Source organism: Delphinus delphis, chromosome 17 (assembly GCF_949987515.2).
Source record: "Delphinus delphis chromosome 17, mDelDel1.2, whole genome shotgun sequence".
Classification (NCBI taxonomy): Eukaryota; Metazoa; Chordata; class Mammalia; order Artiodactyla; family Delphinidae; genus Delphinus; species Delphinus delphis.
Genome location: NC_082699.1, coordinates 68,340,264 through 68,367,245, shown reverse-complemented (window position 1 = coordinate 68,367,245; position 26,982 = coordinate 68,340,264). Strand labels below are relative to the sequence as shown.

The window sequence follows — 26,982 nt, the reverse complement described above, 5'->3', positions numbered from 1 at the left end:
GCTGCATCAGATTCACTTGGTTGTAAGCTTCATCTGCCCTCAACACTGTCATGTAGTAACATGGGATCAGTGGACACCATGCGTTACTCAGGAAACCAAAAACGTAGCCTCGCCAGAGATTCTTATCCTAACTGCTAATGGAGACGGCTGACATGAAGAGGCCAAAAGGGTGGAGGGGTGTGGGGAATGGGACCCGGGGGCCGCCCCTGGTTTACCAGCTCTGGGAGGACCTCCTAAAATCCCTGGAAGCAGGGCTGAACGCTCAGCTGGGTGGGCGCAGACACGGACCCTCTCCTCTCCTTCAAGGGGCGGTGCAGCACCCACAGAAAGCCACACTGTCACATTTACAATGGGGTGATCCTTTCCCCTTCCAGACCTCCCTCCTGCCCACCCCTACTCCCCGCAGAATCTCCCGGCATCGTGGCTGCCAGATCGTCAAGGAGATGAGGCTCAGTGAGCACAGACTCGGGAGACAGAAGGCTGACAAGTTCTGAAGGGGAATTTGCCCTCAAGTCTGGGAAGAAGCAGAGCAGCACACAGGCTGCTCGCTCAGCTGAGAGAGAGGAAGCCAGACAGTTCGGATTCCCCGCCATCAATTCCCTCTCTCTCCTCCAGGAAAAAAAAACTTCGCCCCGGTTTGCCTCTCTGAAGACTTCTGATTGTCACATTCCTCCCTTGGATGCGTTAGCATCACGGACCGACCTACAAGAGCTCTGCAAGCCCCAGAGAGTTCCTGTCTGCTCCCATCAAGCGCTGGTTTAATCCATCCGAGTCCCAGTTCCCAGCAGGAGAGGGCAAATCCCCCCTCCCCCAGAGAAGCCCCCTGGACTAGCCATGCGCTGAGAAAGATGCCACCCTCAGCACATCCACGCTCCCTCTGTGGGCAGCCTCCCACGCTTCTCAGACATTTTGACCAGGAAAGCACTTTTTGCCTCATTGTCGAAATGCATTCGCTTCATTACCCAAAAAAGGCAGCAGCCCAGCTTCCTGGTTGACTATAGGCTCTTGTCAGAGTGCCTGGCTTGGCATCCCAGTTCTGCGACTGAAAAGGTCCTTTGAGGAGGCTGCGCGAGCGACTTCAGCTCTCTGAGCCTCAGTTTCTCATCTTAAAGGTTTGTTCTTAGTGTGAGGTGAGAATCTCCGCAGAGCTTAGCTCTTGGCCTGGCGCCTTACGAACACTTAGAAACGTCAGCTGTCATTAGTACCGCACTTAAGTAAATGCCCGGGCCCTAAATTCTTTGTCTCCTCCCAATAAGGGGGGGAAAACAAGGTCTCCCCTCTTCCTGTCTCACCACCATGACTTGTTCGGTGCGAGGCCTCAGTACACGGGGGGCTAAGGGAACGAGCGAAGCCAACGCAAACAGCACTAAAAGCTGAGGTCTGCGTCACAGCTACTCAGCTCCAGGCCTGGCTGTGGCTCTCACGTCTCAGTTTATTCATCTGTGAAATGGGATGGATTATGACACTAACCCCATCTCCCCGATGTGCTGCCAGGATTAAGTGAGATAGTGCACACAAGAGCGGCTCTGTGAACTCTGAGTACTAGGAAAATGTAATATCCTCCCGACCTCAATGAGCACCTACCAGGACCCCAGGAGGTCAGGTCACAGGTATGAACTGGTGTGCAGGCTCATTCCTATACCCCTTCTCCTTGTAAGGAGCCTACAGCAACCAGAAGGTCAGCTCCTGCAGAAAAAGAGCCTCTCTCCAAGGCAGCCAGACCGACTAATGTCTTTAATTAATGTTTTAAACCATATGCACGGAGCAATGTTCCATGGAAATTAGGGAGCTAAAATTTCTAACTTTCTCCCAGGGGTCGGCCCAGCCAGAGAGAGGCGCGAGGCCAGAGCACGGGGAGGGGAGGGCGGCCTGGGCTGGCCAGGGTGCGAGTGGGAAGGTTACAGCCCTGCCTCAACACACGGAGCCTGACAGGCCGTGCGGTCACGTAGAGAGACAAGCCAGGGAGAAAGGAGACTGGCCGGGCACAGGGTGACAGGACGCGCACGGCTGCTCCTCCCAGGAATCTGGCAAGCGCAGCAGAAGAGGAAGCGGGGCGGCAGGACGACGCCCAGCAGGTAGCATGTGCCCGGGGCCTGGGCCTGAAGGGAGAAGGGGCTGCTGCTCCTAGACCTTCCTGCCTGACACGCTGTCCAAAGGACAGACTTCCACCTGCTCTGTGGCTCTCGGAGATACTCTACACTTGAATCTGAACCAAGGGGGCCACGGGCTTTCACAGGGATGCTGACAATACTTCCCTGACGTCTCCCGGGACGGAGGGAGATCACTGCTGGGGCCCAGCACTGTGCTCTGATGAACGGGGAGCCTGAGTGCCCACGATGGGCAGGTCCCAGGGAAGCGAGAGGCGGATGGGGGCCCAGACACCAGCCCCCTGGCCGGGACCTTCCTTGCTCTGCCTATAGCATTTCAAGCGTGTCCCAGTTCCAGAGCATCTACTCTGGAACCACCTGAAAAAACGGGCTTTCTACCACCTGAAAAAACGGGCTGTACCATCTTCCTTTCTCCAACGAGAAGGTAAGGGGCACAGAGCGTGACATACAGCACCAGTGATTAATCGCCAGCTCTGCTGTGAGCAAGGCCACCGTGTCACTGGGCAGCCGGCCCAGACGCCACATGGATGCCGCCTGGGCAGCAGGGCCACCTGGGCACACTGATGGCAGCCAGGACCAGCCACCCCATACAGGGCCCCGGGCTGCTTGGCAGGAAAGAGTGAGCCAGCCATGAAATAAGCGACCGCACGGGGACTCCTGACCTGGAAATCATCAAAACGCCACCCGTTCAGAGCAAACAGACCATAGTGGTGGGCTGCAGTGCCTACAGGAACAGAGGACAGGACAGCTTCCCCCAGGAAGCCCCCGAGAGTAGGCCCTGGCCTTGGGATGTGTTTGTTCCCCCCAGAGAAGGCCCCGGAAAAGGACATAAACACAGGTACTGCTGTGCCTCTCCTGGAGGGGCAAAGCTGGTGAAGGCCCCAGCCCGGCTCACACGCTTGCCCCGGGTTCTGTGAGATCCAGCAGGCCAGAGCGCAGAGGCAACACGTGCAGACTCAGAACACAGGCTGCCTGGGTCAGAGCTAGTTCCCACCAGTCAGCACCCGTGCACCCTGGGCAGTCTCCTTAACCTCTCTGATCATCATCTGTAAATCAGGGCTGGTGAGAGCAGCTACTTTCCGAGACTGGGGTGGGGACCACAGCAATGTACGTAGAAAGTACAACGCGATGTGTGGCTCAGGGTAAATGCTTAACACTTTTGTTATTCTCAGTGTCTAATCGCTGTCATTATTCCTGTTGCCTAGCAGGCAGACTGACAGTCCTGGATTTGAATCCCACCTCTGCCACTTCCTGGGAATGTGACCAGGGACCAGTCACTTGGCCTCCCTATGCCTCAGTTTCCTCATTTACAAAAGATGGACCAGCCACGTGGCACCAGCAAGGATTACAGGGGCACACGTAGCAAAGCAAGGGGGACAGTATGAGCTTTCAAGGATGAAGGCCCTGACCCCAACTGAGGGGCATTCTACAAAGCGACTGGCCTGGACTCTTCCAAAATGTCAAGGTCAAAAACAGCCGAGGAACTGCTCTAGGATAAAAGGAGGCTGAAGAGACATGGCCACTAAGCACAGTGCTGACCTGGAATCAGAGAAAAACAGTCCTAAAGGACTGTTATTGGAGCAACTGATGAAACTGTGCATGGCCTGTGGACTAGCTAATACAGTTGTAGCAATGCTAAATTTCCAGCATTTGATCATTACACTGTGGTTGTGTAAGAGAATGTCCTTGTTCTTAGGAAACACACGCAGAACGTTTAGGGATAAAAGGGCAATGTCTGCAATTTACCCTGAAATGGTTCAGAAGAAAAATTGTGTGCGTGTGTGTGTGTGTGTGCGTGCGTGTGTGTGTGCAGGGGGCAGGGTGCAGAGAGAGTTAACAATCTGTGAATCTGGGTGTACGGTAGTTCTCGTATCATCGTTGTCATTTTTTCTGCCGGTCTGAACTCATACCCAAGTAAAAGATGCCCAAGAGCTGGGGGTAGGGGGGTGCGCAGGAGGGTGGTAACAGGCCTAAAGGTCTAGTACAGACCGTCCACGCAGGCCCAAACCGTAAGCCTTTCCCACCAAAATCCAGTCACCTGACGTCTAAATGTTATGATTTATTGTGTAGAATGCTACAAAGGATAAGACTGAAGTTGAATTTGAACTGCCACCCCTCCTGCCAAGAAAAAGAAAGACAGATGAGGGCTACTTCTCGCCCCAGGGCCAGGCTTGGAGGGCCCAAATCCTTGCCACCCAGCGGGGGGCGGGGGGCACCCTGGAGGAAGGGAGAGGCAGCACGGACCACTGCAGACAAGGCTGGCTCTCGCTACGTGCCAGGCAGTGACATGAGAGCTGTCTGCATCTCGAGTCATTTGATTCCTCCAAGAACCCTCCAGGCAGATTCTACTGTTATTCCCCTTCCACACGGCAGGAAACTGAGGCTAGAGACAGCCTCCTGCCCGGGGTTTAATCTGGAGCACGAGTGAGCTGGGATTTGCGCCCGAGCTGCAGCCACAGGATTTCCACAGGCAGCAGGGAGGCAGGCACTCCAGGCCCAGGAGCGGCCAGCACCAAGCCCAGCCCTGCCCCTGAAGCCGAGGCCCCAGGCCCCATAATGCTGAGGTTCCAGCGCAGCTACAGGGGGCTGAGATCCAGGCTCCCCGTCCTGCGTTCTCCCCTCAGGCCACCCTAGCACTGTACGCATTTGATGCTCGACACCTGTTTTGAGATGCATTCACAGAAACACAGCTTCCTTTTCCAGGAGTTTCAGCAACGCAAACTGTGTGGGGAGACCCAACACACTGGGGACATCAGTGTCATCAGCGAGGAGAAAACTGGGTCTGGGGACAGAAGGGGTAGGGGTCTTCGATGAAAACTCGTTTATCCCTTCTGTGTCTTGTCTTGTGAATGACTTACCTCTTCAAAAATGTTTGTTCACTTATTTCTTTAATACGAAGTTAGGAAAGGAAATCAACCCAGTTCCTGTGTAAGCCTGCTCTGAGTGTGAGCCATTCCGCGCTGTACAATGCCGCGTCGCTGTACACAGCTGTCACTCACTACACATCCTCCTATTTTCAGGGGTGGAGGGACCAGAATGATTAAAGACCCAGAAGGAGCAGCCCAACCCATTACACTTGAGGGTGCTAAGATCCGGTGGCCAAGAGGCCAGCCCGTGCCGTTCACAGCAGAACTCCAGGGCTGCTGTGAAAGCGAGGTGGGAACACCACCTAAAGTAGTCCTCTCCCAGTTTTCCAACTCCAGTGCCAGGAACTGGGCGGTGCTCTCAGCCCTACCTCCACCCAGGAGGCGGGTGGGGACTCTTGGGATGGCCATGTTACAGCTCAAGAAACAAAGGCACGGGATACGTGGGAACAGTGCCCAAGTCTTCCGCAGGGGAGAGGCTGGTGGGGAGTGCAGAAGTCCAGCTCCGGAAACAGTTCCTAAACCCTACCCTTCCCCCAGGAGGGAGAGTGAGGACCCACCTCTGTCCCATGAAGAAAGGATCTAGAGTCAAGAGATTCCCGGGTTCCCAGCCAAGCTCCCCACAAAAGCTGAAAGCATGGGGGAGACAGCATTTGACAGCACTACCCCGTGTGTCAACGGAAGAAGATAATATCTGTGAAAATGCTTTGTAAACTGTAAAGTGCCGTGCAGATCCTCCCATCAAAAGAGAGGGTGCATTGGTACCCGGGGGAGGAAGAGGCTTCGGGAGGGTCAGCCTTACCAGGCACCTCTCCCTGAAGCATGGCAGCATTTCACCTCCTGACCTTCTACCCCAAACTCTCTTTTTCATACCTGCACTTATATTCAACTTTCTCTCACGAACATCCTCCCACCGCCCCTCCCACCCCAGGGGTGTCAGATTGTTAAATCAACCCCAAGGTAAATAGTTTTCGATTCTCCAACCCCAAAAACCTCCCTTCCTGCCACTGCACTTGGGTCTTGTCACCCAGAACATCAAAGCCAGCGTTTTCGGTAAAAGCCTTTCAGATCACTTGGGTGACGTGTGAAGATAAAAACAACCTGCCACATGCCAGGCTGTGGAGCACACCTTGGTGCCCAGTGCAGAGGTGAGCGGGCTGGGAAGAAACGGCGAGCTGTACTGGCCAACACTTTGCAGGGAGTCCAACGCCCTGCCCCCTCTCCAAGTCCACGTCCGCTGGGTGACCTTGTAAGTCCCTTCCCCACTTGGGGCCTCTTGCCAAGGAAGGGGTTGGATGGCACAATCTCTAGGTTGCTTTCAGCTCTAAAATTCACTGATTCCATCTCACCCTCCTTGCTCAGAGTCTCTACTTCCTGAACTGTAATGACAGTTGATTTACATACAGGAAAATAAAAGCAACTACCAGGTCGCTCATACACTGGGCTGTAGTTTTTGGTGACTCACAAAGGAAAACATACATGTTTCCACTCAGCTCAAAAGAGTGGTCCCTCCACTCTCCAATTACTCAAAAGTCACTAGGCCAATGGGAGCCCTGGGGAAGTTCCAGGCTACCGGGAGTTCAAACGTCAGTGGACGTAAGCTCAGCAGGGAATTTCCCATGGCGGACAGGTGCAGCAACAGGTGGGCTGGAGGGAGAGTCCCCTCCCTCCCTGAGAAAAACAGCCCTTACCCATTCACTCTCCATCTCGATAAGTCATCTCCTAGGGAGCCAAGGAAACACCGGGTCCAACACTGGGCCGGGGCCCACCTTCCAGGAAGTCACACCCCAGAATGAATGTCCCCTCTTCCAGGAAGCCAATGTTGCACCACCACCCTCCCCAAACCCCGTAGCTTATAAACCCCATAAGCACAGCAATGGGGGCTGGCATACAACAGACGCTAAAAAATTCATTGCTAAAATAGTAAATACTTGCTGGATGACTTAATCGTGCCGTTTCCATAAAGCTTAAGTAATTCCATCCCCCAAAATACTGGGTGCCTGTTGCGTGCTGGGTACCGGGGATAGAATGGTGAACAAGGTAGACATAGATCCATCCGGCCATCCCCCAAAGCAACTGCCCAACGTGCTGGCAGAAGATGACCCTCAGCTGTCGGCCTCCTTCGGAGACTGTCTTGGCTGTAGACGCTGCCTTGCCCAAGGCGGCACACCCTCCCGAGGGAGCCTTCAAACAATGACTGATCAGTCTCAATTCTGGGCAATTCTCAAAGGCCATTCTAGCGCCAGGGCTCCCAGGGGGTTGGCTGGGGTCTTGGTTAGCCATCGTCACAGCTCAGCTTCTCCCTCTGCCCCTTCTTGATTTCCTCCCCCTCGGTTTCACAGCTGTTGATTCCAAAGGCACCCCACAATAAACATCCCACTTACTAACCTCAATCTCAGCATCTGCTTCCCAGGAAACCCAACCTACAGCAAGAAGGTTCTCGTGATTGATGTTCAGGCCCTGTGCCATCAGGATGAAGGGTTTAGGGCCAGGACAAGTGAACAGACCACCCCTAGCTGGGACAGCCACCTTATTGACAGGGATGCCGAGGCTGGGCTCAAGGCTGTGACCAATGAAGGAGAGCTGTGAATGAGCGAACACCTGTAGCAGTCTTAACATGTGATGAGTCCCAGGTCCTTAAGGAAGAGGTGCGTATGCTTCATCTGTGTCCTCCCGGCACCCAGTACAGGAAAGGAGCTCTGTTGAATGATTCAGTGATGACTGGATGGACCAATGGATATATAAACAGACATACTTGGTTGGACGAGAAAGTCACACCTAAAGCAGCTAGACAACAAATGAAAAATAATGATTCTGTATAGGTTACATTACGTCATCCATGTAAGCATTTCCCGTGGGGCTCAAGAAATATTCACGATGAAGATGACAAGAGAGCCACTCACAGAGAACTCCCTAGAGAAGGTGACCTGCAATCAGCAGCTTGAAAGAAGTGAGAGAATGGAGGAAAGCACATGAAACAAGAGAAACGAGGCATTAGCACTGGTCAGCTGAGCTCTGACTGCTCGTCAGATACCTGGTACGTAACCACTCTCATCGTGGGGCTGCCGTGACAGCCCAGGACGTAAGATAGGGGATGCCTTCCGTAAACATGACATCCATCACCGTGTATGCGGGCTGTGATGTTCCCATTACCAGGGGAAGCCACGTTGATGGAAGGTCCTGAACACAGTACTGCAGTTTGGAGACTTAATCCTACAGGGACAGGAAGCCATCGGGGTTGTGAAACAGAGGCGTTAGGTGGCAGCTGGGAACCTACACTTCAGAACTGGTGCAAGATTTCTTCAATCATCCATCCGTTAGGTTTTGGACAGTTGCTTGGGATGCCTAGGCTGCCGTGCTCCCGAAGCAGATGGGGACTTGGGAGGCGCCTAGAGCCTCCACTCTGAGACAGCAGCCTCAGAGGCAGAATCAACACTGGAGAACCCCAGACGCCAGCCTCAGTCCCCCTAAGAAATGTACAGACCCTGGGGGGCCATCCTCACCCAGGCACCCACCCAACCCGCTGACAGTCCTCATTTCTGAGGGTGATGCCCAGGGAAACAGACAGGAGCGCCGAGGGAAGGGGGAATAAATAGACAAGAGTGAGTTGTGAGGACAACGGGGAAGGGGTGAAATTTACTCGGGAAAATTATGAAACGGGTGATGTCACAGAGGCTATTTGTTCAGCAGGACAGTGTATCCTAGAAAACACAGAGGACTCTGGCCTATTACTCATCCCTGAGCTGGGAGCATCTAAAAGGCTAAATGCTGGGGCCATCACAGGGGGTAGGCAGAGGAGACCCACCTCCAGGGCCAGCGGGATGCTGAGTGTCAGGCTGTACAGATCTCAAGAGGCAGTAAAGCCCAGAGTTCAGGAAGACAGGCTTTGCTGCCGAGCGATCAGGGTTGGAACTGAGGCTCCACCACTTCCTTCCTGCACGACCTGGGCTAGGAAGAACCCACCTCCCAGAGCCTCTGCGATACAAACCTACCAGAGTGCCCACAGGGACCGAACAGCACCTATGCAAGGCACTGGACGTATAGCGAGCACCCAAAAGTGACGCTGCTGTTACTTAATCATCGGTCACAGGCATACGTAAGAACCAGCTGGTGCTACCCTTTCCAACTGCATCCCACAAATCCCTTGGGCTTCAAGAGTCTCCTGTGAGGCCCCTCCTGGGGGCTTAATGGAGTTGAGGAGGGGGCAGCATGGGGACCATATGCCCATTTTGACTCCAACAGCCCTGCTTTAATTGTTATCTACATAAGGCCTGCACACAGACTTCAGCTGGGCCGAAGGGGTTTGAGGGCTTTAAGAAAGCGTGAAAGCTTCGAACATTCATCCTCTTACTTTACTAAAGAAAAAAAATGAAGCTTCAAGAATCAAGGGGCGGACTTCCCTGGTGGCGCAGTGGTTAAGAATCTGCCTGTCAATGCAGGGGACACGGGTTCGAGCCCTGGTCCGGGAAGATCCCACATGCCGCGGAGCAGCTAAGCCCGTGCGCCGCAACTATTGAGCCTGTGCTCTAGAGCCCGTGAGCCACAACTACTGAGCCCACGTGCTGCAATTACTGAAGCCTGCACGCCTAGAGCCCGTGCTCCGCAACAAGAGAAGCCACCGCAACGAGAAGCCCGCGCACCACAATGAAGAGTAGCCCCTGTTCGCCGCAACTAGAGAAAGCCCGTGTGCAGCAACAAAGACCCAAAGCGGACAAAAATAAAATAAATAAATTTATTTAAAAAAAAAAAAAGAACCAACGAACTCATCTAAACTCACACAGCAGGTCAGCGGTAGGGTAGGGAAGGTGCAGCTGGAGACCCTGAATCTCCCAACACTTAGTTCAAAGGCTGGGGTTGTTGGATGCGTCCTCTGAGGTCTGCTGCTCGGAGGGTATGAGACTGCCACTCTGTGGGCACGGGGGCGGTGACCCCCCAATGCCTTGGCACCGCAAGTGCAAGTCCACAAGTCCCGACCCTCAAAGCCTGGTTCAAAGAGCGAAAGGAACATCAAGTGGAGAATCCGATCCCAGGCGGAGGAAAAGCAACCCCTCCACTTCCCAAAAGAGGGACAGTCTTCCTCAGATCACTCCCCAGAGCTGGGCTCAGGGCGTAGACCCGGGGGCCGGGTAAGAACCGCCCCAGGAGCCACTGAGGCAGAAATGGGACTCAGTCCACAAACGTCAGGGATGAGAGAGGCAAGAAACTAAAGAGAAGAAACCAGTCCCTTCCTTGTCAAGAAATCACAGCCCCCAGACACTCGGACGGGTCTGGTCCGAAGTCACCCATGGGTTTCTACCTGCCCACATCATAGGGCCAGCCAAGCAGTCATGCAGCTTCTCCAAAGGCAGGGAGGACAGCAGAAGAGCAAGACTTCTCACAAGTGGAAATGCTCTCCCGTGACCACAGGTCAACTGTCAACCCAAGAGTCAGCACAAAGGAAGGAAACCCTGGCATCGAAGAACAGATCAGTCCTACAGAAATCACTCATAACGGCCACGCGTCTCCAGTCTCCTCAGTGCTGGGTGCCGGTGGGCTTTCCACGTGATCACCAATCCTGAAACACAGCTATAGTGTCCCCAAGTGACAGATGGGTGAAATGAGGCTCACAGAGCTTCCTCAACACACAGCCAGATTTGAACACATACTGTGTGGAGTGTCCTGTGTTTGTAGCCAGATCTACCTAATAAAGCCCTTTCCCGAGTCCCTCACCCTTTTTTCCCCACACTCTTGTTTTTTGGGGGTTTTTTTTGTTTTTTTTTTGTGGTATGCGGGCCTCTCACTGTTGTGGCTTCTCCTGTTGCGGAGCACAGGCTCCGGACGTGCAGGCTCAGCAGCCATGGCTCACGGGCCCAGCCGCTCCGCGGCATGTGGGATCTTCCCAGACCGGGGCACGAACCCGTGTCCCCTGCATCGGCAGGCGGACTCTCAACCACTGAGCCACCAGGGAAGCCCCCCCCCACACTTTTGTTTTAAGAACATTAGGTCTGTACGACCTTGTTTTATTCAACAAGAAAAACACAGGTTGTCCAGCATGGGTGGGATGCAAGCAACAGTGACAGCACCCGCAGAAACACTGTGGAGGGGATAACCTTGGAGGTTTCTTGTCACTCTAAGATTCTCTAAGTCTAAACTGAAATTCCAACTCCCATCCAATTATTCCCCCTGAGTTGAATGTAGGCACTCCTACAACCCCCAAAACATAAGCTTTGCTCTTCCTTAGGGACAATAAGGCTCTTTAAAATCCATCCTGGCATCTCCCAACTGGCCTCAGCCATCCTGGGGAGGAAGGTTCCAGCTGGAGAGCCAGACGAGGACTCCAGGCACCCGACGACAGACAGGGAGTGCTAAACAGGGCTTGGGGGAGCCTCCCAGCCCCACAGGATGTGGCAAGGTGAAGAAGAGAAGAATCAGAGAAAGCAATCTAGAAACACAAACAGCACCACAAATAAAGCGACTTAACAGGAAACACTGAGACTTTTCTTCATTTCTTTTTTGAAGCTAGGAAGCCCAAAAATAGTTGAAAGCCATGTCGCAGAGCTTTCCGAAGACAAATCCTGCCTTGTTCAGTAAACAAATCTATGGGGACAAATACGAAGTCTGAAGTCCTGAAGCCCACAGGGGCAAGTTCAGATCGCGCACAGAACTCCACGGTGCACGTGAGGAGCAGGGGGTTTCAATCCCAGCCTCCAAGCCCAGGAGCCCATGTGCCCATCAGCAGTTCACACAAAGGCTCAATTTTGAAGCTCACTCGTTTTAAGTAAAGGCCGCGTTGCAACTGGCTCAACTTGAAGGCGTCCACACGGAAAGTCACGAATCTGGCTGGAAGAGCAGCCTGCACCCGCATTCCCCAAGACAGATGGTAAACAAGCAGATGAAACAAACACAGAAAAACAATTGGCCTCATTAGGGATAAAAAAGTATGAAGAACGTCAACAGGAGACTGTTCAGCATCAACTGAATTATAATGTTTTTAAGCTAATGATACCGGGCGTTGATGAAGTTGTGGTGAAACGGGCATGGCCACATGTTGGTGGGACTAGTGTCAAAAACCTTATTTGAGAGTAACTTAGCAATATGGGTCGAGAGTCATAAAACTGTGCCTTTTTACTCAATAATCCTTCTGCTGAGAATCTGTCCAGAGGATTTTCCAAGAACAGAAGAGTTATATGCACAAAGCCGCGCAAAGCACCCTTAAGTGTCAACGTTACAGCAAACTACTAGGAACCTTCCTTTGGAACAACAGAGGACTGGTTTAGAAGATGATGTATCGACTTGATGAACTTCTTTAAAAATGGTCATTCGTAAGGTGCTTGAACAAAATGGAAAAATGCTTAGGATATAATGTCAGATTACAGAATATTCCCTACACCTATGCCTGTATCAGATCCTAAGTTAATGTATGGACAGACTTATCAGATATCTGAATGCAAATCTGATTGGTCAGGGGGAGGGCGGTTAGTGATTTCATTTTCTCATCCATTTCTGTTCTTGGGAATCACAATGCTGTTTGTGCAATAAATGACAACGATCTCGATGATAATGAAGATGAAGATTTTTATTGGTCAAACTTCAATAACGTATGGGAAAGGAGTGAGTGGAACTCTGCTGCACTAGAAACAGCACCCAGGGTATGAGAAACGATCAAACCCAGAGGCATTTGAGGATACACGCAAAGAAATGCGAGCCCTAGGCAGAGCATGGAAAAATGTAGACACCAACGGGGCCACGTATCAGCAACGTCGGCCTTCCAGGCCCCAGAGAACATCCGGCAGCAGCTGATCATCTCAGCTTTCCGAGAGTCAGTCTGGCTCTTCCCCGCCATGCCCACAGCTCTCAAACAGGAATAGAAACCCCTGGATCTGTGTATATGCAAATGTCCGTCTTCCTAAAACACAAAACCCTGCTCATTTACATACTGAACTTCCTCAGCTAGGTGTTTCTCAAAAAGGCAACTTAGACGAGTTTCTACACGTGGTGCTCGAGGTCTCTTGGAGCTTTCGTTTTCTGTAGGGTAGGATCCAGATGGGATTTCCAGAGCCACAGAGATCTCAGTGCACCGCTGTCCCCGCCCACAGTCTGGGCAGGGGCGGTCGAGCTAGCGGTCAGCACTTTGAAGTCCCAGGTGGACAGCCCAACTCCAACCCTACCAGCCCTGTGCTTCTGGGTACGTATTTCACCCTTGTGACCTCAGGTTTTCGCATCCATAAAATGGGGGTTTTTCCAGAACTTTCCTCAGAGGGGCACGGTGAGGACTGAAAGAAATACACACACTCGGCACAGCGCCTGGCAGCCAGCTGGAGGCACTCACTCACTCCTGGCTCTCACCATTACTCTCATTCTGGAGTCACCTCGTCTGATAGATCCGTCTGAGGTCTCCACAGACCACGTGTGCCTAGGTGGCAAGGGAGGGCACACTTGTAAGTGACCAAATGCAGCTCAACCCTGGCTGACATTCAGATCACCTGGTTGCTTCAAAACGCCCAGACGTCCCGGTCCCTCCCAGCGCAATTATCAATATATCCGATTCACTGCGGGTGGGGCGCTGGTACAGCTGTTTTGTGAAGCGGAATCCACTGTGCCACTGGCCTGGGGCACATCTAACTCAGGCGAGAGCAACCAGTGATTTCTCTTCCAAACCCCCAAGCCCGAGAGAGCGTGAGGCAGGAGCCTTTCTTCATCTCTTTAGGGCATGGTTCAGCAGCTCCTTTTGGAACCATCAAGCACTCTCTGAGTGACAGGCAGATGGCAAGGAGTTGCCCGACTCTCTGCCCTCCTGCTCGGCCTGGTGACTTCCTGCAAGGCAGTGGACTGGACCAGCTGAGCGCCTGCCCAGCAGAGGCCACTGGGAAGCACCTGCCCAGCGCGGGCAGTGACACTGATGGGCCGGCAGTGAACACAAGTCCCCGGGCGGTCCCTGCCCAACCTCAGCCTCCTTCCCATCATCTGAGAACTCCCTGTGCGTCCCTGGCGCAGTGACAGCAGACAGGCCTCCGGGAGCGGCACTGATTTCAGAGGGCGCGAGCCCAGCATCTCTGGAGGAGGCGGGTGTAAACTGCAGGAGGACCACACCTCTGAACCTGAGCCCCCGCAGACCCTCATCTGTGAAACGGGCAAAGCCCTCCCAGCAGAGGGGCTGGGAAAGTGCCCCGGGCCAGGCTCTCAACCAACGTGGCAGGCGCTGTGGTTGGCATGAAATGTCACTGAAGGGAGATACGGGGGCCATTCTTCCTGCACGAAACTCAACCCTCCTCCCCGCAGCACGCAGGCTTCCAGCCTTGTTGCCTCCACCTCGGCCCCAGAGGTGAAGCCAGAGCTGCTGAGGAATCTGTAGGGCTGCCCGGGACGAGGGTGCCCTCCCTCCCCAGAGAAGGGAGCAGCACCACGGCGCTCAGTCTGGCTTTGCCTGAGAGGAGAGGAGCTCGCTGGGCCCTTTGCAATACTCTGGCCTGCCTGGAGGTCTCACTGCAAGACTGTTCAAAGGCCAGGACACTGCTCCTCCATCTCCATTCTTAAAGAACCCTCAACAGACTCTGCCTGGGCTTCAATCCAAGAGCCTCCATTTTTATCACACTGACAGGCGGCTAAGAACCTCCCGTGACTTAGCCACAGTAACACCTGGAACCCGCTCAGTAGGCTTTTGGGGTTGACGCTACTCTTATCCCCATTTTACAGATGAGGAAGGTGAGGCATGAGAGGGCAGCTACCTTGCCCAAGGTCATGCGACAGAGCCGGATCTTGGAGCCTCGGGGGTTCCAGAGGCCAGGCTCTCCCGTGCGACACTACGGTGCCCTGGTTCCAGGGTTGTTCCTCCTTTGATTCCTCCCTTCGGTCACCTACATTATCGGGCCCCTGCTCTATGCCAGCCCGGGGGTGGGGCGGGGCGAGAATCTCCATGGGTAAAGACACAATCCACCCTCTCAAGAGCTCACCTAATCCAGATATTCCTAAAGCCCTCAGAAACAACCCCAGACAGATCGAGAACTCGTGAAAACCCCTCTAAGCAGTGAGGAGTGGGGCCACCTCCCGCAGGGGCTGGGCACCGGGTGGGGGCCACGGGGATGGGCTTCAGGGGGCAGCCTGGGAGGCTGGGCAGACCTGGGCGTGAATGCCATCTGCTCGCAGACACGTTATGAGCCGGGCTCGCCCCTGTCCAGTCCTCCTCTGCAGAGCAGGGATGATGAACGGACCCCCCACCCCAGAGCGGCTCTGAGGGGTAAATGAGAAAGCGTCTGCAGAGCACTCACAGTAAGCCAGGGGGCACGTCTGCACAACCAGATGCCAGTCCGAGGACTAGAGCCACAGGTGGTCCGACTCAGAGGGCTGCTGGGCTTCTGGGTGGGGCGGGGAGCCCTTGAGAGATCCCAGAAGGTACCTGGGAGCGGTCTGCGCCTGAGAAGGATGGGCAGGTTTTAGGTAGGTCAGAAGCCCCCACGCCGAGGAGAAAGGCGTGAATCAGGGTAAGGAGGTAGGAGAGCCAGAGGATGGGGCTACCACCTGGCTGAAGCAAACTACAGGCTGGAGACTTGAATGACGAGTATAGGGAAGAACGGCTTTCGGCGGATTTCACAACAGACCCATGACAGTATAACTTCCCAATGATACTGAATGACTGAATGAGGGAATGCCAGGTCATATCAGCAGAGGCAAATAAGGAAGGTGCACTTATCAGCCTACAACTGCAGGCCCTAAGTAGAGTCTGGGAAAGCCCCTGCCTGGGACAGAATGGGATTCCCTTCTGTGTTAGGCTCCTAGCGGCTCCTAGGTAACAAATGACCACAAACCAGGTGGCTTAAAACAACAAAAAAATCAATTCTTTCACAGTCCAAAATCAAGCTGTCAGCAGGGCCATGCTTTCTCAGAAGGCTCTAGAGAAGCATCCTTGCCGGCCTCTTCCTAGCTTCCGGTTTGCTGGCAATCCTTGGTGTTCCTTGGCTAGGAGATGCAGAGTCCAGCCTGCCTCTATCCTCACGTGGCCTTTGTGTGTGTGTGTGTGTGTGTGTGTGTGTGTGTGCGCGCGCGTGCGCCCTTTCTCTTATAAAAACACCATGCACTGGACTCAGGGCTCACCCTACTCCAATATGACCTCACGTTAACTCGATGGCATTGGCAAAGACCCTACTTCCAAACAAGGTCACACTCACAGGTACTGAGGGTTAGGATGTGAACATACCTTTACGGGGTACACATTCCACCCACTATACCTCCTTCACCACAACCTCCCAGATATGCTCCCCTGGCCAGCTTTCTCCTAAACCAGCGTCCGCGTTAGCTGTCACCTCCCAGCATCTTCAGTTAACAGGGACACATTACAGTCCCTAACGCAGCATCCCTGACGGAGCAAGGACACACAGCACATCTGTAAGACCAGAGAGGCTGCACGTGCCAGCCTGGCCCTCGTCTCTGGAAGGCTGAGCTGCATTCACAACAACAAACCAATCTGAAGCACAGAAGGGATAAAAGGGTTTTCAGTGAAGCCCCCACCACTGTGTCCCCAGACCCATTCTTCTCCTCTTAATGGTATTTTTTGAAAGGGGGCCACCCCACCCCACAACGGGCCCCGAGCTCTGCACTCAAGAGGCGCCCAGATCCAGGGTGTCTGGACAACAGAGGTCCCCAGATCTGCACCTGTTAGAAGGGACAGTTGAACACAGAGCCTGTTCCCTAAGAGAACAGGTGGACAGGTATCACAGACAAAGGTGTGTATGCACTCCAGGGTGTGCATGCGCTCCTGGGTGTCTGCAAGAGCCTCTGCCCGGTTTCTGAAAGATCTCGGACTTCTCCCCAGCCGCCATTTGGAAAACTCCATGGAATCTGTTTGTCCAATCAGCCAGGTAGTCCTTCCACAGACATTTCTCAAGCCCCACTCTCCTGCTCTCCTGTGTGTGACTGCTGGCCGGGCGCAGACGTGAACAGAGGAGGACAGCGTGGAAAGTGACCAGGCACTCCAAGGTCAAGGGATGCCAGGCCTGCAAACCCCAGAGCAGCCTCACAAGGAAGCGCCCGGGCATATCCACAGGCATCAATAAATGTTAGTTGTGGCAAAGAGAGCAGGCAGACGTTTTTTTTCTTTTTTGGCCACACCACAGGGCATGTGGGATCTTAGTTCCCCGACCGGGGATCGAACCCGCGCCCCCTGCAGTGGAAGCGCAGAGTCTTAACCACTGGACCGCCAGGGAAGTCCAAAACGAGACTTTTCTAGTCCATAAACGAGGCCTCCATGTGCTCACAGATTTCCCATCGACCCTGCTGTGTGACCTTGAGCGAGTTTCAGAAGCCCCGAGCGCGAGCTCCTCTCCTCGCCCAGATGTGTGAACCTGAGATGGAAAGGAGTCTTGTAGCACGTGGCACTTTTCCTTTTTGTCTTTATGGAACGTGTAGCAATGACCAGAGAAGCTGCCCCTTCCTTGGGAGATGTCTCCAAGTGGGCAGGGAAAACACAGTGGGAATCCTCCCTGAAGTGGCCTCGTTCTTAGCAGGGCCACAGAGCATGCTCTGGACCCAGCCGGACCAAGCCGCACGTCAGGGGCTGGGCAGGGCCACGTGCAGACCCTGTGGTTCCGTCGGGATCACACACCTTGTGGTGAACGGCCCACCTTCTCAGGGCGGCGCCCACCCTAGCCTCTGCCATTTATCTTCCTTTCCACCAATAGTGTGTTTCAAGCCTACTTTGTGCCCCAGATTGGGACCTGGGGGATGGGGGAGAGGGGAGGAGACAGAGACCCAGGCTTCATGGACTAATCCCAGGGTCCTCCCCTCCCTTAACCCCTCCACCGAGCCCGCTGGGAGTGGACCTCCCTGCCTCCTGATTCATTGCCCAGTTCATTCCTTATCTCCCACTGGAGGCTTCAGGTCTGGTTTTCCATGGGAGGAAAGGCCCTGCCCTCCTTCTGACCTCTCCCTTTGTCACGGTGGGTGGATGCCCATCTCTGTAAAAAACACACAACCCTCAATCAGCCCGGGGTGATGTCCCAGGAGCCTCCAGAAACAAACACTCATTACCCGAGGAGCTGTCCCAGTCCCACCCTCCAATTAGCCTGCCAAAGCTGGCATCCAGCAGCCTACCGGCGGGGGGCGGGGGGGGGTCCCCTTCTGGGGGTGAGGGGCCTGGGGCTCCGGCTGGCTCAGCCAGCCAGCATACCTGCCGTGGATCAGGGACCTGTGATGGAGGGAAAGGAGTCTGAGCACATCCCAGGGAGAGAAAGGAGGACGACACTCTGATGTCCCCACCAGCAGGGTTTACCTGCCGTGAACCTAAAAGAGACAAGGTCAAACTCAACAGACAAGGGGTTTCCATGAAAGTCCTTCCTACACCCTGCTATGCAGCCATGAGCCAAGGAATGCCTGTAGCCAGCAGAAGCCGGAAGAGCCAAAGAAAGATTCTCCCCTAGAGACTCCGGAGGGTGCACGACCTTCCCAACGCGTTGACTTCAGAATTCTGGCCTCCAGAACTGTAAGAATACATGCCCAGGGTTTTAAACCATCTAGTTTAGAGTCATTTGTTTTGGCAGCCATAGAAAACTAATATGGGACCCTCGCCTCCAGCGTAGGAAGGAAGCCCGTGCCAACTCAGGATGGAGGTGTGAAGCCCAACAGGGTCGAGAGCATCCTGAGAACCTCCATCGTCTGATTCCGGACCCATCGGTGCCTTGGGTTGTGGGCGGCTGTACCTGCGAGCTGAGAATGGGGCAGGAAGAGACACGGCCACCTTTGAATGAAAGAACTACTGCCCTCCGCTCTGACGTGAAGAGCAGGCCCACCGTGGGGGACAAGGCCCCCCGAGCCTGGAAGGATAACCGGAGAAAAAGCCTCCTGGCAGACGCTGCTATCCTCAGACCCGGCGCGGGCATACCTTTCTCCGTCCCCTTCTGCCACCCCGACTGCTGTGCTGTACCCTGCTGGTCCCACCGCCCTGCCCCTTACACCTGTGGCTCTCCTTCCCCAACTCTGGCCCGGTTTTCCCCTCCACTGGCCGTGAACTCCTTGACGGTGGGGACACATCCACTCTCCACTGGCCCCCTGCCCTCGACGAGAGTTACTGCAAAGAGACTCCGAAGATGTTTTCAATCTAACTGCTCACTCCACATGTGTGCAAACTGAGGGCCAGAGAAGTGGAGTGAACGGCCAGGACTGGGCCAGACCCAAGACACCCAGAGGCCTCGCTGCCTCTGCCTCCAGCCAACCGGACTCCTTGCTCGATCAGCTTCCTCCCCAACAGATGGTTCCCTGAAGTGTCCCCAAGTGCCTAAAAAGGTCCGGCGCACGGTGGGGGCAGGTATGCACCCGCTGAATGAACATTTCCTGAATGAACCCAGAACTGGGGAGAAGCAGGGAGGGGGTAGGAAAAATTGGTCTTAATATCATAAATGCGGCTCAAAAACAGGGACAGACTTCTGAGTGGAAAAAGAACGACTACCGAAGGGTACTACTTCCCTCTGGGCTCGTACTTCTGGGAACTTCTCTGCCACGTTTTCCTCTGAGAAGGCAGGAAAGGCTGAGAGGATCAGGACTGAACGCTGTCCAATAACAACTGTGATACAATTCACTGCATTCATTCACTCACCAAGCATTTACCAAGTCTTACTAGGTCCCAAGACCGAGAGAGACATGAGGGGCCTGGAGACGGCAAACCCCTCGCTGCCGGCACAGAACGCACAGTTGAAAGGAAGAGCAGACAGTTACCAGGACTCTTCCAGTGGCGCAGTGGTTAAGAATCCACCTGCCAATGCAAGGGACACGGGTTCGAGCCCTGGTCTGGGAAGATCCCACATGCCGCGGAGCAACTAAGCCCGTGTGCCACAACTACTAAGCCTGCGCTCTAGAGCCCGTGAGCCACAACTACTGAGCACATGCACCACAACCACTGAGCCTGAGCTCTAGAGCCCGTGAGCCACAACTACTGAGCCTGAGCTCTAGAGCCCGCGAGCCACAACTACTGAGCCTGTGCGCCACAACTACTGAAGCCTGAGCGCCTAGAGCCTGTGCTGTGCAACAAAAAAGAAGAAAACGCAATGAGAAGTCTGCGCACCACAACAAAGAGTAGCCCCTGCTAGACGCAACTACAGAGAAAGCCCATGCGCAGCAATGAAGACCCAATGCAGCCAAAAATAAATAATTAAAAAAAAAAAAAAAAGACAGTTACCAAAGCAGATGCTAAGGGATGGAGAGGAGGCTAAGACCCCAGGACAACAGAGAAGGGTCAGCCTGGCGCAGGGGTGGGAAGGCTGCCTGGAGGTGATGGCAGATCCTAGAACTTGAAAGACACCTCCATGAGGAAGATAAGACCTTCCAGGCCAGGTGAGACCCCAATTCTGAAAGAGATAGAGAGGAGCAGTGAGCTGGGTCAGACCTGGATTCCACAAGTCAAATGTCCACACTCTCCCCTGACCACCCCAATGGAGATCAGACACCAGTCACCCAGCTGTAAGTCTCAGCCTGTTCCTCAGTAAAAGCAGGACACTAACATGGAGAAGAACTCCCATAAGACAGGAAAAAAAAACTCAAGCCTGGAATTTAGGAGATCCGTGTCCAAGTCCCTAAGAGGGCCTTTGATCCTTAGCCCTCTTATCTACAAAGTAAGGTCAGAGAAGAACTGGATGATCTTCAATGATGCAGCAGAAGTTAAAAAAAAATCAGTGAGTTAATTACACCCATCTCAAGGCGCTGGCTTAAGGATGAAGAAGGAAAATAAGGGTTAAAAATCCATCAAACTGGATACTATACACAGAGAATCCTAAAGATGCTACCAGAGCTAATAAGTGAATTTGGTAAAGCACCAGGATACAAAATTAATGCACAGAAATCTCTTGCGTTCCTATACACTAATGATGAAAAATCTGAAAGTGAAATTAAGAAAACACTCCCATTTACCATTGCAACAAAAAGAATAAAATACCTAGGAATAAACCTACCTAAGGAGACAAAAGACCAGTGTGCAGAAAATTATAAGACGCTGATGAAAGAAATTAAAGATGATACCGACAGATGGAGAGATATACCAAGTTCTTGGATTGGAAGAATCAACATTGTGAAAATGACTCTACTACCCAAAGCAATCTACAGATTCAATGCAATCCCTATCAAACTACCACTGACACTTTTCACAGAACTAGAACAAAAAATTTCACAATTTGTATGGAAACACAAAAGACCCTGAATAGCCAAAGCAATCTTGAGAAAGAAAAACGGAGCTGGAGGAATCAGGCTCTCTGACTTCAGACTATACTACAAAGCTACAGTAATCAAGACAGTATAGTACTGGCACAAAAACAGAAGTATAGATCAATGGAAGAAGATAGAAAGCCCAGAGATAAACCTACGCATGTATGGTCACCTTATCTTTGATGAAGGAGGAAAGAATATACAGTGGAGAAAAGACAGCCTCTTCAATAAGTGGTGCTGGGAAAACTGGACAGGTACGTGTAAAAGTATGAAATTAGAACACTCCCTAACACCATACACAAAAATAAACAAAAAATGGATTAGAGACCTAAATGTAAGGCCAGACACTATCAAACACTTAGAGGAAAATATAGGCAGAACACTCTATGACATAAATCACAGCAAGATCCTTTTTGACCCACCTCCTAGAGAAATGGAAATAAAAACAAAAATAAACAAATGGGACCTAATGAAACTTCAAAGCTTTTGCACAGCAAAGGAAACCATAAACAAGACCAAAAGACAACCCTCAGAATGGGAGAAAATATTTGCAAATGAAGCAACTGACAAAGGATTAATCTCCAAAATTTACAAGCAGCTCAATATCTAAAAAACAAACAACCCAATCCAAAAATGGGCAGAAGAACTAAATACACATTTCTCCAAAGAAGATATACAGATTGCCAACAAACACATGAAAGAATGCTCAACATCATTAATCATTAGAGAAATGCAAAACAAAACTACAATGAGATATCATCTCACACCGGTCAGAATGGACATCATCAAAAAATCTACAAACAATAAATGCTGGAGAGGGTGTGGAGAAAAGGGAATCCTCCTGCACTGTTGGTGGGAATGTAAATTGATACAGCCACTATGGAGAACAGTATGGAGGTTCCTTAAAAAACTAAAAATAGAACTACCATACAACCCAGCAATCCCACTATTGGGCATATACCCCGAAAAAACCATAATTCAAAAAGAGTCATGTACCAAAATGTTCATTGCAGCTCTATTTACAATAGCCAGGAGATGGAAACAACCTACGTGTCCATCATCGGAAGAATGGATAAAGAAGATGTGGCACATATATACAATGGAATATTACTCAGCCATAAAAAGAAACGAAGTTGAGTTATCTGTAGTGAGGTGGATGGACCTAGAGTCTGTCATACAGAGTGAAGTAAGTCAGAAAGAGAAAGACAAATACCGTATGCTAACACATATATATGGAATTTAAGAAAAAAAAATGTCATGAAGAACCTAGGGGTAAGACAGGAATAAAGACACAGACCTACTAGAGAATGGACTTGAGGATATGGGGAGGGGGAAGAGTAAGCTGTGACAAAGTGAGAGAGTGGCATGGACATATATACACTACCAAACGTAAAATAGATAGCTAGTGGGAAGCAGCCGCATAGCACAGGGAGATCAGCTCCGTGCTTTGTGACCACCTAGAGGGGTGGGATAGGGAGGGTGGGAGGGAGGGAGACGCAAGAGGGAAGAGATATGGGAACATATGTATATGTATAACTGATTCACTTTGTTATAGAGCAGAAACTAACACACCATTGTAAAGCAATTATACTCCAATAAAGATGTTTAAATTAATTAATTAAATAAAAAGCAAAGAAAAACCAAAACAGACAAACAAACAAAAAAAATCCATCAAACTGGAAAGCAGTGCAAGCGAGGGTAATGTGACAAACTCCAAAACGCACGCCAGGCACTGTGCTCAGAGTTCTATGTTCACTGTGTCCTCTGGCCACGCAACAAACATGTAAGACACAGAGATGCTATGATTATACCCATTTCACAGACCAGAACGTGGGTTATACTGTCAGCCACCACTGAAGCCAGGAGTCAGGCCTGGGCAGGGGGACCCCGGAGCTCCCACCACTCCCTCCTACGAGGACTAGATAGTGAGGCTAAAGAGAAACACCACAGGACAAGAGGAAGAGGTGCCGTATTCGCTTTTCCATTTTGTAAAACGTTCCTTCATGCCGTTCAGTGTTTTTTTTTTGTTGTTTGTTTGTTTGTGGTACGCGGGCCTCTCACTGTTGTGGCCTCTCCCGCTGCGGAGCACAGGCTCTGGACACACAGGCTCAGCGGCCATGGCTCACGGGCCCAGCTGCTCCACAGCATGTGGGATCCTCCCGTACCGGGGCACGAACCCGTGTCCCCTGCATCGGCAGGCGGACTCTCAACCACTGCGCCACCAGGGAAGCCCCTGTTCAGTGGTTTTGAGGAGAGAAACGCATGCTGGGTGAGGGGCAAAGGGCTCCACCCAAGTGGCACAGACAAGGCTACAGGTCTTCAGTCTCAGAGCTTTCAAGGCAGCAGCCAGAAAGAACCTAGCCTGGCCGGTGCCCTGAATCCTGGGCACGGGTCTCACCAGCCCTCAGCAGCTCGCCCGCCACTGCGCTGCGGTGCAGCCCCCTCCGTGGTCCAGCTCAGATCCACCCCCGTCCCAGCTCCAGATCTACCAGGTCATCTCCCCACCACACACACACACACACACACACGCACATACACACCAGCATGTCCTACGCAGCAGTGTGTGGCGTCAAATCCGTGTAGGGGCTTAAGCCAAACACGTGGCAGCGCATTTAATTCCATTTCCCGTAAACCCCCAAGCTCATCACACACCACCTTCAGGGGATTCTGTCTCTACTGGGTCTCTCCCATCCACTCCTATCTCAACCAGGTGAGGCCCCCATCACCTCTCACTGCCAGCTTCAGCCCCCACTCTGATCCTGTCTCAGTCATGCAGCAAAGGGGAATAAGCTTTCTGAAACGCCAGCTTCATCCTCTCACGCCAGCGCTTAAACTTGGGGAATCTCTCTCCACTGCCCTCGGCACAAGGTCAAAATGGACTTTCCAGGATTGGGTCTCTGTTTCCAATGGCCTCTTCTCTCCCCCGCTCTGACCTAAAGCACTCCTCCTCTCTGGGCTACCTTCTTCTTTCCCTGACCACCCCAAGTCCACACGGTGCAACCCTCTGTGTGCTTAGGGCAACCAATATCCTCAGCATTGCCCTTGAACCTTCTGCTGTGTTCACCCGATTTCTCATCTAAAGCTCCCCTGGCAGGAGAATCAATGTTCCCTAAGGGAAAAGAGAGGGTCCTACTGATTTCTGTACTCCCAGAACGCAGCATAGTGCCTGGCCTGTAGTATATGCTCAATTAAACTGTTGCATGATGAGGAGCATTCAGCATTTTGAGGAGTCCCAGGAATCGAAACAGTGATACCTCCATCAGGATTAAAAAATAAATAAATAAAGGAAAAGGATTATCTATGCCTCAGTTTTTGCATCTGCGAAGTGGAGACAGATTCCAGAAGCTGGTGGACAGGAAGGAAGTACCTCAAAGCAAGCCCTGCAGAGGGCTCCATTGATAAGTGTTCTCTTTCCCTATCGTTAGCTTGCTGATTTCCCTATCAGGGTGCCTCCATCCAGAAGGCTCCCGGGTGACAGGCTCTGCCACAGAGATCCTATCTCCTGCCAACTGAACTTCAAAAGCATCTTTATCGGGAGGACCCACCTCAAGGAAAGTCAATTCCTAACTTCTCTGGGTAATCCTTTTATTCTGGGCCTGCCAGGCACACCCAACTCAGCCTTATCTGCCAAGTCCCCAAACTGCTGTCCTTCCAGGAAGGGTGTCTCTTATCTGCAGACCCCCAGAGGAGAGAGACCAGGGAAGAAAATGGAAGGGAGCCGCCCCCGAGGCCCGACCCTGGTTCCCCGCTGCAGGCCTGCCATGCCAGCTGCGTGACCCGCATCAGCCCATCTCTCAGGGCCTCGTCATTCCCTATTTTCTCCTTTGGATAAGAAAGGGGGTGGGTTCAAGGCCCCTCCAACTCGGAAACTGCATTAACAATAATTTCCGGGGCCAGGCCGGACAGGCAGGATTGATGTCGTGACTGTCTTTGTTAATCCCTTCCAGCGTAAGAGGGGAACTGTAAGGCAGAAAGAGATCGGGATTTTTCCAGGAATTGTTATCCTGGGTGGCTGCGGATGACAGCATCCCCGTGTGCAGGACAGCCCTTCCAAGGCTCACTTGTTGCATCCGGGAAAGGCCAGGACAAGGACGGACACACCAGAGAAAGCCAGCATTAAGGACAGTTACATGAATGCCAACTCCCTGCTCCCAGAATTCCTGAGTTCGGCCCAATAAGAATTCTGCAGGGGCTTCTGTATGTTGGCCTCGGGGCAGCAGGGAAGGGGTGATCGCCTGGGAGAGAAGCAGGAACGTGGGCTCCTGAGGGGCCAGCTGACCTGGCTCCTAACTCCCTCTTTCCCACCTGGCTTGTTCTCAGCCTCCTTGAACCTCAGATGCTGAGCAGCTTGACGGAGGATGTCTGTAACATCTAAAGCAGCGCCTGGCATGCAACAGATGTCGGCTTCCTGTCTCCTCTCCTGAAGGAGGAAGAGCTCCTTTGAGTGCAGGTACTGGGTCTTGTAACGTCTGTATCTCCAGAAGCGAGTGACACTCGGAAGACAGCAGTTGCTTAATAAGCGCTCAGTGAACGCACGAATAAGATGAAAACACAGACGGGAAGCCGTCTGAGGAATGATGTAAAACGCACTCAGTGGCTGAGCGCGCAGCAGACGCCCCCATCCCCTCCGGCCCTTCCTCCTTTACAGCCTCAGGGTGCCAGCCTTCCCCACTGCACTGAATACTCCGCCTTCAGAGCCAGGGCAGGGCAGCGGCAAAAATGTAAGGACCCAGGCCAACTGCTGGGTTCCATTCTTCGTCCTGCCGATTACAAGCTGTGTGACCAGAGACAACTTCCTGAGCCCTCAAGGTCCCCATTTCGAGAGTACCTCCTTCACAGGGAGTCACGAGGACCCCGTGAGTTAATACATGCAAAGTGCTTAGAACTGGGCCTGGCACAAGGGGGGCCATGCCTGTACCTACATAACCATGATTCCTACAACTATTATTCAGTGAGGTAGCAGGTAGTCACAGTTCGGGAGTCACTGAGCAATGGAAGGCACACAACCCTAATTCTAGATCACAGAGGTCAAGACACACTTGAACTTTAAACTTGGAATCCTAAATCCTTGGGTCATATCCTGGCTTTCCCCATGCAGCCTCTGGGCCTCAGTTTCCTCATCTGGAAAACAGATCTATAAACCTGCTCTGCCTTCCCCAAAGGGAGGATCAAATAAAACAGAAAGCATAAAGCTTTCTAAGGTGGGTACCAAAGGTGCTAAGTAATTATATTTATTTAAATGAAAGAATTACAGCCTCGCTCACACTTAGAGCAATTGGCCAACGAACCACTCTGTCCGTTCCTGTTTGATTGATTCCTTGCCCATCCGCCGAGCCCCCAAGCCTAGTCATTCCCATTTGTCACCACACCCCTTCTGGAAGGTGCAGTCTGCTCTGATCGCTCAGCTGGGCTTCCAGCGCCAGGGAGTTAGAAACCGCAGCCAATACCTGAGAACAGGTGCGCCCGTGGATCGCACAGCTGCTCCGACCCCGGGGCCTTGCCTAACGGGACAAGGAGCTGCAGGGAACCTGGGAACGGCAGCCCGCACCCCGCTGTCTCCGTCCTGCCTTTGACACTGCCTGCCTGCGGACAATTTTGGGGATCACAGCAGCAGCAACTGCACAACGCATGCTACCACCCCTGGAACAAGACGAGCTCAGGTCTAACTGTGGGCCAGAGCACGGGCAATGAAGCCAGGCTGCCTGGGGTCGATTCCCCTACTGCTGCTACCGTGTATATGCTGTGTGGCCTTGCACAAATGCGTCAGCTTCTCTGGGGCTCTGTCTCCTTAGCTATAAAATGGGGGTGCTAAGGGCTTCCCTGGTGGTGCAGTGGTTGAGAGTCCGCCTGAT

The 26,982-nt window shown here is 52.6% G+C and overlaps 1 long non-coding RNA gene across 1 annotated transcript in view; it reads right to left on the bottom strand.

Moving 5' to 3' along the window:
• LOC132413272 (uncharacterized) overlaps positions 1–26,982 on the bottom strand; it is a 395,067-nt gene that overhangs the window by 252,812 nt on the left and 115,273 nt on the right. The window lies entirely within an intron of this gene.